This window comes from Pyrus communis, chromosome 8, assembly GCF_041283825.1.
Source record: "Pyrus communis isolate YQ-2024b chromosome 8, ASM4128382v1, whole genome shotgun sequence".
Taxonomy (NCBI): Eukaryota; Viridiplantae; Streptophyta; class Magnoliopsida; order Rosales; family Rosaceae; genus Pyrus; species Pyrus communis.
The window spans coordinates 1,668,562-1,682,341 of record NC_142572.1 but is presented as its reverse complement, the minus strand read 5'-3'; the positions used below and the strand labels follow the sequence as shown (position 1 = coordinate 1,682,341).

Genomic DNA, 13,780 nt, shown 5'->3' with positions numbered 1-13,780 from the left:
TGGAGCAAATTGGTTGTAGAATGCTATGTTGGTTGCAGAACTTTTGTTCTGCGATTTTAATTTTGGGGATTTTTTGTCAAAGTAATTTGGGGAATTTACATTTGATGTCATATGGGAAAGATTTCATCTGGGCTTTTTATTTGAATAGGTTAGAAATATGATGGAATCTGGCGGCAGTGATTGAAGAGAGTGATGGAATTGTTGTTGGTCCCTCCCCTTCCTCAGATTCAAATCTGCAATTTATGCAAGAACAAAAAGTGGATTTTTCTATTTCAACAATCAGGTCATTAGTACAATACTACATCAAACATCCGACTAATTTAGTCAGTACTATCAATACATAAATTATCTTATTCGATTGAAATAATCAGTACAGTTCAAGCTGTCAAACAAGGCAATAGTGTGCTGCTAGCAAAGAACAAAAGAAAGCTATTGGGATTTCACACCGTTCCCTCGTGTTAGTGAGGTCATGTGCACTACAAGGGCCAACTTAAATCACCACTAACTAATACACGTCACTCACTCTACATTATTTAGATGTTCTAATCTCAACCATTTAATACATTCAAATACAACCTTCAAACATATGCAAACTATAAACTCAGAACTTCATGTTGGATTGCATTGTGATGCAATCCTTCCTGATCCATTGATCTTCATCAGCAACATCCTTATGCTGCAACACTCATTGCCTACCGCATAACATGTTTTCTGATGCCGTTATGATTCCTCTTGCTCTTAGAGGAAAGGTTAATTATTAAGTTATACTAGCTCTTCCTGATCAATATTTGCCTTATGTCACTACCCCAGAATATAAGGCTTTGGCCTACACTACTACATTTAACAGTAACGTTTTTGTGATGACGACAACTTCACCATGTAAAGGTACTTCGCTCGGCTAATTTTTCAGTTGACAGTGCAAAGCTAATCAACATTTCGGATTTACTCAAAGTGAAACATAATATTTGAAGATTTGACCGACAAAACTTGTGTTCGTCTGCTAGTTTTTCTTTGCCCGACGGCTCTTGTTGTCGACCCTGGCTTTCGTGTCGTTGGGCAAAGGCCCACGACCCACGATGATCATGTGGTACGTAGGTGGTGACGTGGGAACTACCAAAGAAGCCAGAAGCACCGACCGCTCTAAAATCTCTCAATTTCAATCAATTCCGTAATTTATTTCTTTTACCACTCAAACCCTCTCTCTCTCTCTCTCTCTCTCTCTCTCTCTCTCTAAGTGTGTGTGATATTGGTGATCGATGGCGATGGGTACTGGTCGGATATGTAATGCTCTGCATGGGTTGAAGCCAGTGTTGTTAATGGTGGTGGTTCAGTTTGCATTTGCAGGAGTTAATGTTCTCTACAAACTGGCCGCTAACGATGGAATGAACTTAAGGATTCTTGTTGCATATCGCTTCATTTTTGGAACCGCCTTCCTTCTTCCTATTGCTCTTTTCTTTGAAAGGTGATCATTTGCAATTTTGCACCTCTCTCCTTTCTTCTTATACATAACATAACTTATTATTTTTTGTTTTTCCATAGAAATATTCAGTGCCATATAATACCTATTTTTTGTTATTTTGTGAATCTTTTTTCTCCTTACAGAAAAAATAAAAATCATATTATTGTCTAGTTATTAGTTCTCTCTCTCTCTCTCTCTCTCTCTCTCTCTCTCTGTAAAGTAGCTGCATAATCTTCTAATGTATTTACAGTAATGTTTGAGAACATTCAATAAGTTCATCATATATGCACGTACGAGAAGTGTCATTGGCTTTAAACCCTGTGCAAATTCCAAAACAAAAAGGAGAAAAGAGAGATAGCAAGCAAACCATATCTGCTACTTTTTTAAAACAGTTAACTGGTGTTTATTTTTGCATGCAGGAAGAACAGGCCAAAACTCACATGGATGGTACTCCTGCAAGGATTTTTGTCTGGCTTGTTCGGGTAAGAACCGTATCCATGTGCAATTGTCTTTCTTCCAAATCACGATCTTCTCCTACGTTATAATTGGAAATAATATTTGTTTGGGGAGTAAGTAATTGTAATCGTACGTATAAGCTATATTTATATTTATTGGTACGTATATATTGGTTGTGCATGCTGTAGATATTAGTGCTTACAGGGGTGGTCCACTATAAATGGAATTGCCAACTGTATATCTCTGTAAATACGCATGTCCACAACTTTTTTACGTAACTTTTGCACCAATATATATTTGATCTTTCTAGGGCTCATAAGGCAGCATCCACAGTTTTTCCATTTTCAAAAAATAAAAAAAATGAAAAAAAACGAAAAGAAAAGAACTTATTTGATATGTACATATATACACCATAGCAGTGCCGTTCCATGCTAATAATATAAATATACATTAATTGTTTATTTATGTCTTTATTTCAATGAAATGAGATGCCATGCGTCTTCTCCAAATAAATAGAAGAAAAAAAGGAAAATATGCTAAAATCGTCTTTAATGACTATATATTCTATTTTCCATGTATTTAAATGACTATTAATTAATTAACATTAATTTTGCAGTGGATCTTTATCACAAAATTTGTACATTGAAAGCGTAGCCTTAACATCGGCCATATTTGCTTCTGCCATAGCCCGACTCATCCCAGCTATTACTTTCATCTTGGCCATCACCTTCAGGCAACATATTTTCCAGCTTTATTATTATTTTGAAAAAAAAAATTATAGTATTAGTCTTTGAAGTTAAGCCTAATTGAAGCTTTGGCCTTCAATTTAAAATTTTGTGAATATTGTTATTATACTCGTCTGAATGTGGAGCAATAATTCATTTTAGTAACACAACTTTTAAAAGATAAATAAGGGATGAAGTTCTGATGAAGATATCTAAAACAATTATCAGACGCATTGACCTAAATGGATCGAAGAGAATGAGCAGTGAAACTAAGAAAAGTCAAAAGTACAATCAAGGAGAATTGAAGGCAAAATTAAGCATGAAGATGTAGATAATTGATGATATTTAACATTTTTATTATTAACATTAATCATGATCATTTTTCTTAAGCTGGAGAAGTTGAATTTGAGAAGCCTAACAGGGAAGGCGAAGATGGTGGGAACATTAATAGTAATAGGTGGAGCAATGCTTCTGGCCTTTTATGAGGGTGTGGAAAATCAAAATATGGTCCATGCATGTTGCCCTTTTACATACTAGTCAGCAACAACACAGCCACTTGGCATCATTACCGCAAACAGATTCTGGTGATCGACTATTGGGTTGTCTACTGGCCTTCGGAAGCTGTATTTGTTACGCTATATGGCTCATTATCCTGGTGATTCTCTTACCAATTTTTTTTTTCTTGACGGCATCTGACTAAAGCTTCTAACCCACCATTTAATTTTGGCTATATTTTTAGGTAACCTTTAACTCATGTAGGCTTTTTTTTTTCTTTCTAAAAATTTGACCTTTCCCTGTGAAACTAATATTTTATGACCCTTAATTAATCCATCTCATTGTCACTTAGTAATATGATCTAGTGATATTCCTTTTCACTTGTAAATAAGAGATTTTAGGTTCGATTCCTACCAAATGCGAATTTGAACCATATTATTGCTAGCAAATTGTGAGGCTAATCTCACCTCCCTTTAGTGTAGATAATATCGTTTGTTCAAAATAATAGTAATAATAATAATAATCTGTCTCATTTCTTTTTCTAGAGTTAAACCCAGTGACAAGAATCCAACTAAGCAAATTTTCATTTATGGCTTAGTGACTCGTATTCTATAAACTTTTCATCCTAGAATGCCCCTCATTATTTTAAAGCAAATTTGGTGGAATATATTGCAAATCTGGTAACGCTTTCATAAATGGTGTTTAAATTTTTTAATTGATTGGTATGTATAATCTCCCTGTGGGATGATAGGTCCAGTTTTTTTCCCTTTTTCTTCTATCAAATTTCAAAATTTATAATTGATTTTTTTTAAGACAATACTACACGTTGCTGCTCTTTTTAACATGTTCTTGCTCTTTACATATGTTTGTGTTTGAAAACTAATTTACTTGTATTTTCTTGCAGCTAGGTAAATTATTGTACAAGCAAATATAGATAAATTAATATACATTTAAAGGCAGGTGATTAGTATAAATATAATCGTAGGTAAATCAATTATATCAAAAGAATGCAGGTAAATTATTGAATTTTAAATTATAGGTAAATTAATCAATATGTGGATATATTATATAGTATAATATATTAGTAGTTATAGATATTATTTATATTTGTAATACGTGGTTTTAAAACAAGAGCTCATTGCTCATGAGTGCTACTAAACTCATCTCATTATCTTATTGTCCGACCCACATTATAATTCTATTCACTATAAGAAGTTTAAAAATTAAAATGTTATTTCTTCACCCATTGTTATTCCTAAAATATCCTCTCTTTTTTTTCTTTTCTTTTTTTTTTATTTTTTTTAATTTTAACAAACGATATTATCTACACTAAGGGGATGAGGTGGGCTAAATCTTACAATGTGCTATCAATAATGTGGTTCAAAATTGCATTTGACAATAATCGAACATAAGACCTCTCACTTATAAATGAAGAGGAATACCACTAGACCGTAGTACTAAGTGGTTCCTCTAATTTATATCTAAACTAATTCTATTTTAGTTTTTCAGAATGTCATTACCCTTGCTGTACCAACCCCCTCAAAACGTCACCCACCATAGTCAGCAACCAAAACCTTTAACACTTGATTGGCGGCATCTCCTTTGGGAAGAGAGAAACGGAAGAGGGAAGTAGAGAGATAAACGGGAGTGGGAGAACAGAGAGGACGGGGGAGAGAAAGGATGAAGCATGGGTGGGGAGTAATGGGGTAGGGTTTATGAAGTGGTGGTGAGTGATGAGAAGGGAGAATTTATTTCGGTGCTGACCGGGAAAAATGAAGGGATCGGTGTCCATTTTGAGCGGAGTTTGTGGCCATGAGGGAATTAGTTAAATTGGTAAGAAGTTGGGATACCTTTCTTTGTTGGCATTGGTGGCTCAAGTTATTGTCCTATTTCAGTTTTTCCAGTTTCGACAAAGAGAGAGATGGAGAGACATGAATTATAACATGAATTATAATGAAATAAATAAGGGTTTAAAAGCTGTTTTCAAAAGGATAAATATGTCATTAATATTTTTATTAAAATGTGGGTGAAAAAATAGGACAATAGGATGAGTTTATCAACATTCTTGCTCATTGATCATAATTAAAGGTGATTAAAATAAATATAACCGTAGGTAAATCATTTATATCAAAACAATGTAGGTAAATTATTGAATTTTTATAATATAGGTAAATTAGTTTATATGTAGATATATTACATAGTATAATATATTAGTAGTTATAGATATTATTTATATTTGTAATACCTGGTTTTAAAACAGGAGCTCATTGCTCATTTGTCATAATTAAGGGTAAGTAATAATAACACTTATTGTTCAACCAAAAAAAAAAAAAAACACTTATTGACTTATTTAGGGTATTGTGGCATGAGTTGTAAATATTTTATAATAATATGTCATTTATTTGCCTACATAGCTACATAGTAGACTATCTGAATTTTGGATTGAGAGCTATTAGACCCACCCATGATTTTATTTTCACACTCACATTATAATCTCACTCACCTTAAAAAGTTAAAAAATTAAAATGTTATTTCTCCACCCATTATTATTCCCAAAATAAACCCTTAATATATACATACATATGAAATTATAAAATTCTCTTAAGAAATATAACAAATAATATGTAAATGAAAACCACTAAGTTCTGCAAATTCAAATGGAAACGATAGAGGTATCCAAATTCCAAAGAATTCAAGAACGACAAATTCAAAATTACGACGGATAAATTCAAATGATCTACACACAAATTATTCTTCTACCTTTTCAATGGAAAAATAATCTTCTACCTCTTCCGTAAAAGCGTCATCTTCCACATATTCAATGAAAAAGTCATCTTCTAAGTCCATTGATATTTTTTTACTCTCTAAATGAAGGAGATGAAAATATGAGTTAGAGTTTAAGGTAGACAAATCGTTCCCACACGCAACTTTTTTTATTTATTTTTAAATTAAGCAAAACAAGATAATTAATGTCTTTATCAATCTTTTTGTAAATAGACAAATTTGTAATTAAAAAACTCATTAAAAGGTGGGTGAAAAGATAAGACATTAGGGTGGAAATAACATCACTCTTTTGGATTTTATTTGGATGTTTAACACTAGCTGGGTTTTTATCTACAAAAAAAAAAAAAAAAAGAGTTACAAGGATCTATCTTTTTGCCAGCGAAGGTTGACTCAGTTGGTAAGGTGCTTACCTTATGTGTCACCACACCAAGGTTCAAGTCCTGCTGCTAGCAGTCCTTATTAGTGCGTGATCTGTAAATTCCTATGTAAATCTATACCAGTGGTAGTGACAATTAGGTGTCACGCATAAATCCTTTCAGCTCGAGGTTGTATATATATCTTGGCACTGGTGGACACAATATTATTAGAAGTCCGTTTGATATGCTTGCGACGCATGCCAATCATATTAATATAGAGATTTCGCAGGTATTCAAGATACATTATACTGGGATTTAATTATATTTTCATTTTTTTCAAGAACAAGTTCGTTTGTCTTGATGAGATGGATCTCGCCTTCCAGTTCAGAGGTATCAGAATCACTTGTTTTGATACCATGGTCTGAGGGGTCCAATCTAAGGAGCCTGACCTGCTCCGAGCCACACACTCCGAAGCTTACTGGCCATTTCGGCCACTCTGAGTACCATGTGGAGTCCCAAAAATCATTGTCCCACAATGTTAGTCTCGTTTTTAATAAAAATCATTATTAAATCTGTCAGTTCAATGAAAAGGAAAATTTATAAAGTCAAATCTAATGTCTGTAATTCAAGTAATTAAGAGCACTCACTCGTCATTGTATCTTTTCTTCTATCCAATTTCTTCTCCTTCAACATCTCTTGTGAACAAAAACAAAACCAAAATTCGTCTTCCTATAAATAAATTAATGAAGAAGAAGCTTTTCATTTATAAATAAATTAGCATTTGTCTTCCTATTAATTTCCGTTTCATCTTTTCACAAGATGATGATAGTAGCTAGTGTTAACATTTTGGATTTATTCAGCTAATTATTTTTTGGGTGCAATTCATAGACTAAAATGAGTGTGACATACCCTTGCTATTATTCAAGCACTGCTCTAATGTCAGCAATGGGGTCAATCCAGGCCGTTGGTTTTGCCCTCTGCAAGGAGAGGGACTGGAGCCAATGGATGCTAGGTTGGAATATTAGGCTTCTAACAGTGGCATACTCGGTACGTCACACCCTTCTTTTACTGGTTATTTATTGTTTTAACATTTTCTTCATCTTTATCTAGAGTACTTGAATTTATAGTCAATTATTAATTAATTGAATCTATCTATATCTATATATTAATAATTGGATCTATCTATATATGTTGGTGACTTTATGCTGTAGGGAATTATGGTCACCGGGCTAAGTGCTGCATTTATTGCTTTGTGCATAGACATGCGAGGCCCTTTGTTTGTATCTATTTTCAACCATCTCATGTTAATGCTCGTTGTCATCGTTGGGTCTTTGGTATTAGACGAGAAGTTGCATCTTGGAAGGTATGTACGTACTCTTGACTGAAAAACTTGATTTTCGCATTATAACATGGTCATCTTGCATTTTCTCGAATAGTAACGGTTTTGTTAATTGATATTGTTCTAATTTATCGTTGATTATTCTCTAAAATATGTATATTGTTGAGAATGAGTCCCTCAGCATTGTGGAAACTTTGTCGTCACATTCTCACTTATATTCTTAAATATACATGTCCTTGCTAGTGTGAACCCGCAAATGAACCCACAAATGAGCTGTAAAGAGATCACGTGCAAGGGCTCGAAGAGAACTAGTGTGAAGGAGAATCATAATCGACAAAGATTCACATCCTTCTTTGAGGACCCATATTGGTACGTTGCGGCGGTGCAACTTGGCACATGGAATGCACACTCAAATGCGTAAATCGTCAGGTTCGTACCCAGTAACCAATTGTAACGTCATATAGGTTGGGTGGCAATGGGCCTTAAGGCAGATCAACACAGTTGCGTACAAGATTGCATAGCCCTAGGCAGAAACCGAAAACTTGTTACATTCACCAAAATCCGGGCAATCATTTAAATTGCACTTTATGATCACTAGGCGAGGCTATTTGGGGTGAACATGGGAATTCGATGTTCAATTGTAAACCCAAAATACATGCAATACTTTATCAAAAACTGTCGATATAAACTCTCTGGCATTATCCAGTTTCCCGGACTTTATGGGATAAGTAGAGTGGTGAACCCTTAATCGGCCAAGAGGTTTAGCAGCAATGTGTGTGGACAAACATGTGACCAATTTGTCGATTCATCAACCAAAACCATAAGCCTTTATATGGTTCGTATTTTGGTTGGATTAGTCCACATATATTCCCTTGAATCCACTGTGAAAAGGGTGTGATTTCGTATCTTTGCAAGGAATAATATAGAAAATTAATGTCCCTAATGAGCAGGGTTGGAAAAGTGTGCTTGTAGGCACAAGATCCTTACTTCGAGTAAGGAGATGCGTCGTAACATCATTGTTCGACCTAAGTGTCCCAAATGGTCGTGCCAAAGCAAGTAAACTGCTCAATCACTAAGCTCCAGGGCGGACACATGTGGTGTGTTCCCAGTTGGGAAACAACCTATTGGCCCCAAATCAAAGCTGCATGCTCATTTTTGGAGGTGGTGCAAAGATATTCCACTCTATTTTCTTCGGTGGTTTCATTTATGATTATTGTTCCCTTGAATATCCTTAAAAACTCAACGACATGGAGAATTTAAGGTCCCTTAAATGGTAATTTGGTACCATTCATACAATGAGGAGCGTGCCAATGCTCTTAATCATGTTGGATAGACCTGAAGTCGTTGTTAGAAATGTGATTTAGGTGTAAAGTTAGTGTGCGTAGCATCGCATTCATCTTGACAACTAACTTTCTCACATTCCTACCTAATCACATGTTTAATTGAATTTGGTCACTTGTATACAAGAAACATAATTCAATTAACTCATATTTGAAGACAATATCAATAAGATTATCCATAAGTAAAACATACACCAAACTTGAATCCAAGAACATGGAAAAATGTTCAAAAAGTAATGGTTTACTAAGGGGATTATGCCAACAAGGCCATCCATATCAAAATTCTGCTCTTCCAACGATGTTTGGTGGAGCAAAATTAGTGTCACAGATTGACTACGAGAATGGTACTCCTCAACAACATTGGTAGGGGCACGAACATGTGTATAACCAATGATCTATTCCATCGAGATGGAAGTAGATTTTGTAGGGTTAAGGTTCGGGAATATTTTTCCTTATTCTTGAAGTTTTTAGGTCTTAGGTGCCAACGATCATGCTTCAGGCATGATGCCACACCTTGGCATGCCTTGATTCTACCATATGTTGTAAAAACAAACTCAAAATTGGATCGTGAGATAAATAGACCCCGAATTGGATTTGGTAGGCTTCAGCCGAAGCTGGAAGGGTCTGTTCGATAAGTCTCTGGGGAAGCAGAGCAGCACTATTCGGTGCACCTGTGCCTAAGCAGGGCACAACCGTTTTGGTAGGCTGTGACCGAACTGCGTCGAGCCATTTGGTAGACTCCAGCCGAACCGAGTCTATGCCGTTCTCTCACGTTTATGGTAGTAATCAGATCCAAGAATTTTTTAAACTTCCGCTTTATACATTGCTACTTCAGTTGCAAGTTAAAAACATGGAAGGACTAGAAAATTATTCTCTAGTCAAAATTCGATCGAATTTATAAACTTTAGAATTGTATTCATTCATGGACATAATCATGGTGTGCTTCAGGCAATGTCTTGTACCCTACATAAAGTGGTTTCTATTAGAAACGTCCAAATAAGGGAAATCAAACTTGTGACGATTCGATAATCCATTGAATTTGGAGGGAACAAGATTGTGATTGGTGCTATGGGAATGAATCATCCGTAAGCATCAAAGTTAGAACATTCGAGTTTTAAGACATGGTTTTCATGAAAAACGTCGGGTTTTCATGGGTGTATTGTTTTATGAAAACTTTGGGTTTCAAAGGCACTAAATTTGAAACTAGAGGTTCAATTTAGTTTATGAACATTTAGTTCATAAAAGAAAGTGTTCCAGCAAGAAACTGAATACAATATGTTGTTTTAAGTGTAGTGGATTTGAGGTTCTTCGGGAACTCAAGTGTGAGAGCTTCGTTACTACGAAAGTATGTGAATGGTTCAAAGAAAAGAAATAAAATATTGAATCATTAGTATCCAAGAGTGGGTTTCAGACCAATAATTTTGGATTTCTTATTAATGGACTGTTGGTCATTTTTAATTAATTTACTATATCGCGACCATTCAGGGTCGATCGTAGAAGCAAAAATAATGGCATTCGGGTCTTATTAGCTTCAATTGGCGGCAGGCCAAGTGACAAGTGAATTATAGCTTAATTAGCGTTAATAAAAAATATCCCAAAAATATTTGGGTATGGTTAAAAAGCACGGGATGGAAAAATATGGCGTCGGGTCGAAAAAAACCTAAAATGGCACAGCCCATCACGTGTGGGCTGGTTGTGTGAGGCCTGCAGCAAAAATTGCATGTCTTTGGGCTCGGGTCAGGCTGCACGGGGCAGCTCATTCAAGAAGTGGGTTGCAATTGCAATTGCACGGGTCAGGCTTGGGAAAAAAAAACTGTTGTGCAGCCCAGCATACAATCAAGCAGTTAAAGGCAGCGAGGCCCAGCAGCGCAGAGGCTACCGGCGATGGGCCGAGGCGCTAGAAGGCCAGCACGTTTGCTGGCATCTATATCAGACCGAGGGCTTGAAGCCCATGCACCAAGGACCCAAGCAGCAGGCTTGGTCCAATTTGATCAGTAAGCCTGAAAAGGCTGTCTAATTGCTTACCCAAGCTTGAGGCTTGGTGCGTTTCAGCCGCAAACTTTTCCCAAAAGTTTAATTGTTTTTTTTTCCCGACAATCTTAGGGTTTGGAAAAACCCTAAATTTCTTCTAATTTCTTTTGATTCTTTGACTCACATATTCCACATAGCAAAAATTGCGTAATGCATGACATGTATATATATTGATAAATATATGAAACATATACAATATATATATCGAAAGGAAAATATAAACATAGAAGGGTTCATGCATCATGACGAATGTTTTCATGTTTCAAGGCCGTTTCAAATATCTTACTTTATTTTAAGCGTACTTGATTGGCAAAAAACTATAAAAGCCTTTGAATTTGTAGATCCTTCAAGGAAAGCCGGAATTGCATCTCCAATGCGTTATATCACGTTCAATAAAGAGAAATTAAATTGAATCAATAGCATGTATATCAATTCAATAAAATAATAAATTAATCATAAAAGAATAATAAGAACGTAATACTCCCCTGATTGAAGAATGAACTCTCTTTAGTGCAGCGTCAAGAGCGTGCTGATAACATGCTGTATGTATAATTTACTAAACAATTATGGACGCCAGATAGAAAGGGAAGGTGGCATAGAGAGAGAGAAAGAGAGAGATGTGTAATTGTGAGGTGTGTTATATTCCACCCCATTTTGCCTTTATTTATAGTAGTAGGGAAGGTTAATTCCTTACCTTTTAGGATTACAACTTTTAATATATAAATTTACACAATCACATTCCTAATCTAATAGGACTGCAACATAGATAATTTTTTATTTTTTTATTTTTTGTTAAAAAAAAATTAACATCTTTCCATGCTCAACTTCACCAAAAAAAAAAAAAAAAATCTATTTCACCCTTGAATAAAACTGAAGAAGGGAAAAACAAAAATAAAATCTCTTTCCACAATCAATGGAATTCTCTTCATCCTAAAAGCCAGTGGCAATTTCAAATCAAACCCCTTCAGCATAAAGATCCACGTTTCACGGCAGCTGCGTTTGTCCTCCACATCACAATCTTTGACTTCGAACAGCGTTCATACAACATGAAGGCTCCCTCTTCATCTCAATACCTTCCCTTCCGCCGCCTCTGCAACCCATTGGTGTTAACTTTTGTAAAAATTGAATTCGATAAAACTGGAAAAATGGTTGAAAGAATTTGATGAAGCAGACAAAAGGAATTTTGAGAAATCTTGCAGAGAGAGTTCGTTGCTCTCTAGTGCGTTGGATTCACACGAGTCTACGAGCTAACAAACCCCATGTGAGCAGCACATGCTTCACTTAAACCTTCTAACAGAAAAGACAGGTGGCACAATACAGGCTATTAAGATGTTTTAATCTTAGTTGTGCATGGCAGCCAAGAGTTCAAGCTATAACTAAGAGTTTTACAGAAATCTTGAAATCCAAGAAATCTTCATCAACAAGCTTATTCTCCAACAATTGGATGAAGTCATCAAATGCCAATTCATGACTAAATGGAAATTTATGAAGTAGAAACGCCTGTACCTTTTTCAATCATCTGAATTCGACTCCACCATATCCTATTTTCAACTTTGCAACTAATTTCAGTGGCTTGAAGTAGGGTTGACAATTTATCTTTGGAAGTTCCGATATGTTGCTCTCCATGTTCCTTAAGAATTGATCAGTCCTCCAACCTTGCATTTAACTTAATTATAAATACTAAACTTCTAATGGAAAACAAAAAGAACTAAGGGTAGGTTTGAAAACCGAACTAAACCTAACCAAACTGAAGTTAATAAAACGGCATCGTTTTGCAATTCTACTCAACCTCATGTATACAATTGTTTACGACATGCATTATTTTCATGCAAGCCAATAATTCTACTCAACCCCTTGCGTACACGGTGTGATACCAATAATTCTACTCAACCCCTTGTGTGCACGGTGTGACACCCGGTACGTGTAATTTAAGAGAAGAAGATCACGTGCATGGTTTTGGTCCCAAAAGTACTAGTGGGCCGACAAGTGACAAAACAACACCATCAGGTGGAGAGATTTTTCAGTATAATTGGCATAGGTGGTACATCACGTGTTATTATACAAAAATGGTGGGATATGTGTGTTAAAAAGTTAATAATTTCAAAAATAAAATTTCCCACCATTTAATCAACTAGTAGAAGGAAATTATTAGCTAATTTTAGTATTTTACCAATGTTCCAAAGCAGCATTAAGAGGGAAAATTGAAAGTGAAATACATTTTATCCAGTATGAAAGTAAAGTATTGTCCATGTTTTTGTGTCATGTGATGCAGGAAATTGTGGAAACTGGACTCGTAGTGACTCTGACGACATGGTTTGTACATTTACGTGGGTCATAGTTTGTATTAACTTTTAACCTCTGGTTGTACTTCTTGTGTCTTTGTTGCAAGATGAGAGATTATATGTGGGGAGGTATATATGGTTTTTTATTAAATTTTGGGAATTGTTATTGGCACTTCAAAAATCTCATTTTGTATTCTAAATTTTCTATAATTAGAAAGAAAAATATACTTGTAAAAAGTGTAAAATGAGATTTTTAGAATATTAATAACAATTCCCTAAATTTTTTGTTTTATTCTGTAATCTCTTTTCTTTATTTTTTCCAGTCACATTTCCGTCCGTGTAGTTCTTTTGTTACATTTCAATCCTTGTAGTTTCGTTCCATTAGCTCTGTTGGTTCAATCCCTCAAATAAGGCAAAATATATTTCTCTAATTTTGGTTTTTAGAATGAGAATATGAGCACGAATATGGATGGATCAAGTTGGTTAACAAATTGGACAAAAGTTCAGGCGGTG

The 13,780-nt window shown here is 35.2% G+C and overlaps 1 long non-coding RNA gene and 1 pseudogene across 1 annotated transcript; one reads left to right on the top strand and one right to left on the bottom strand.

The window, feature by feature from the left end:
• Positions 1-1,262: 1,262 nt before the first annotated feature.
• The window catches only part of LOC137717206 (WAT1-related protein At1g25270-like), a 35,586-nt pseudogene continuing 23,068 nt past the window's right edge, over positions 1,263-13,780 (top strand).
• On the bottom strand, positions 11,604-12,737 carry LOC148694580 (uncharacterized). Its single transcript, XR_015965763.1, has 2 exons — positions 12,492-12,737; positions 11,604-12,075 (listed from the first exon to the last, which is right to left on the bottom strand). It is a non-coding gene; the product is annotated as an uncharacterized LOC148694580 (long non-coding RNA).